We start from the raw sequence: 2,755 nt of genomic DNA, 5'->3' as shown, positions 1-2,755 counted from the left end.
TTTGAATGACTAGTTACTTCGGTTGTTCGGACTTTTGTCGTTGCTGTCATCGGATGGCTGGCTGGTTGGTTTGCTGACTGGCAGGCTTGTTGGCTTCCTCTTCTTGGCAATTATCGTTGACGATGGTTTTCGGTCTATGTGTTAGTCTTTTATTTTTCTCTTTTTCTATAAAAAAAATGTGTTGTTACCTTTTGTTTGTTTGTTTTTTTTTTCTTTTTTGTCTAAGCTTTGTACATTTTTTTCGGGTTGTATATAAGTTTCTGTTTTCAAAATTTCTTCTAGAGATTACTTCTAGATGAATGCGGTGTTTGTTGTTTGTTTGGTTGGTTGGTTGGTTGCTATGTGTTTGTGGTGGATCTAGTTGAAAAAGCTGCGCATGCTCAGTCTCATAGGTTTTTAGTTTGGATGATTTTTGCTGTGGTTGTCGTCTCGTTGGACTTGCTATCTGCTGCTGGCTCCCTCTCAAAGCGCCTCTCTTTCTCGGAGCTTCAGGCCACCACAGCTGACTGGTTTAATTTGCATATTTCTGTTGGATCTTCTGAAACAAGAATAAAAAACAACAAAAATTAGCATGTGTTAGAAATACAAATATTTATAAGAAAATATTTAACTTATGATGAATCATTCATAAATTTGAAAAACTGAGTTCAAGGCAGTAAGTAAATATGGGTAAAACCTATGGTTTTTAAAAAATTGTTTAGGTTCGGTCACACAGCCGCCGTACTTACTCGTTTTAATAATTTTAAGAATTGATTTTAAAAGCCATTCCTAACAACGCATGGCGAAAACAATGTGTGCTTATGCATTGGGGCGGGTCGAAAACATAAGTGATGAGCCAAGATTTTTATACCCTCCACCATAAGATGGGGGGTATACTAATTTCGTCATTCTGATTGTAACTACTCGAAATATTCGTCTGAGACCCCATAAAGTATATATATTCTTGATAGTCGTGAAATTTTATGTCGATCTAGCCATGTCTGTCCGTCCGTCTGTCTGTCGAAAGCACGCTAACTTCCGAAGGAGTAAAGCTAGCCGCTTGAAATTTTGCACAAATACTTCTTATTAGTGTACCGATATGGCCCATGTTTTGATATAGCTGCCATATAAACCGATCTTGGGTCTTGACTTCTTGAGCCTCTAGAGGTCGCAATTATTATCCCATTTGCCTGAAATTTTGTACGACGGATTCTCTCATGACCATTAACATACCTGTTTATTATGGTCTGAATCGGTCTATAGGCCGATACAGCTCCCATATAAATCGATCTCTCTATTTTACTTCTTGAGCCCACAAAGGGCGCAATTCTTATTCGAATTGGCTGACATTTTACACAGGTCTCCAACATATAATTTAATTGTGGTCCAAACTGGACCATATCTTGATATCGCTCTAATAGCAGAGCAAATCTTTTCTTATATCCTTTTTTTGCCTAAGAAGAGATGCCGGGAAAAGAACTCGACAAATGCGATCCATGGTGGAGGGTATATAAGATTCGGCCCGGCCGAACTTACCACGCTTTTACTTGTTTTAAACTGTGAACAAGAAACAATACGTTAATTAATCTCATATACCCACTAGGGTGATGACTTTTTCATAACCTCATATATCTGTATCATATTTTGATGAGTTTTTATTTAAGACTACCCAAACCGGGCCCGCTCCGCTGCGCCTTCTTTAACTCCCTAATATCTTTTTAGGTTTGGGACACTTCGCCCTGAATATGTATATCGAATTCGTGCCGCTGTCGCCTTTGTCCGCCTATAACGCTGAACGCCTGCGGTCAAATCCTATCGATAACATGGAACAACATTTAAAGCGGTGGTTATACCCTCTTAATGTTGGCAACATTTGCCATACATGGTCATGTAAAAAATTCTCCCCAAAGTGGTGGCCATTCGGACTCGGCTATAAAAAAAAGTCCCTTAACATTAAGATTAAACTTGTATCGGAAAGCTTTCATTGATGTGTGAGAATGGTCCTCCTTCCCAGTTCCTGGGTAAATTTTTACTCCACTTCCAAATACCTTTCTTTTGAGTTCTATATTATCGTATTGATAAATATCCGGTTTAGAGACACACTTGGCCCATAATGCAAATATACGCTTCGAGCTCTACTTTCAAATACATTTTATAAGAGCTTGGAGGGTGTTTTGGGGCTGGGGCGGCCACCAGCACTTTGCCCTGAAAATAGATACCAAATTCGATATTTATTCCCAAATACCGTTGATTTGAGCTCCATATTGCCATAATCGGAAATGAAGTTCAGTTTAGGGGGTGCTTTAGGGCGTCCCCCAAACACTTGGTCCCAAAATTGGATACCAAATTCGTTTTCTACTTTCAATTACCTTTCATTTAAGTCCCATATTGTCATAATGGGTTAATCAACCTATTTGACTTATTTTTTAAGGAAAGGCGCCACCTAGCATTGGACACAAATTATTGTCATATTCGTAATCTACTCCCAAATACTTTTCAAATGAGTCCCATATAAACATGGTCGGCTAATATGCCTGTTTGGGGGTGGGGCGTCCTCCCTTTACTTGGACCAAATTTTTTATACAATATTTGTAATCTATTGTCGAATAATTTTAATTTGAGGTTTTTGATTCTACGGAACAAACAAAAAAAACCCGAGTCCCATAAAGTCATGACGGGTCATATGCCCATTTAAAGCGTTTTTGGGGGGTTGGGTGACACCTTATACTTCGTTCTGATTTTGTGTGGCAGATTCGTAATCTACTCCCGGGGCGGC

General features: G+C 38.9%; 1 long non-coding RNA gene across 1 annotated transcript; it reads left to right on the top strand.

The window, feature by feature from the left end:
* The first annotated feature begins 62 nt into the window (after positions 1-62).
* On the top strand, positions 63-605 carry LOC131995668 (uncharacterized). Its single transcript, XR_009397537.1, has 2 exons — positions 63-140; positions 283-605. It is a non-coding gene; the product is annotated as an uncharacterized LOC131995668 (long non-coding RNA).
* Positions 606-2,755: the final 2,150 nt, after the last annotated feature.

Source organism: Stomoxys calcitrans, chromosome 3, assembly GCF_963082655.1.
Source record: "Stomoxys calcitrans chromosome 3, idStoCalc2.1, whole genome shotgun sequence".
In the NCBI taxonomy this organism is placed as follows: domain Eukaryota; kingdom Metazoa; phylum Arthropoda; class Insecta; order Diptera; family Muscidae; genus Stomoxys; species Stomoxys calcitrans.
This window is presented reverse-complemented; position numbering and strand designations above follow the sequence as displayed.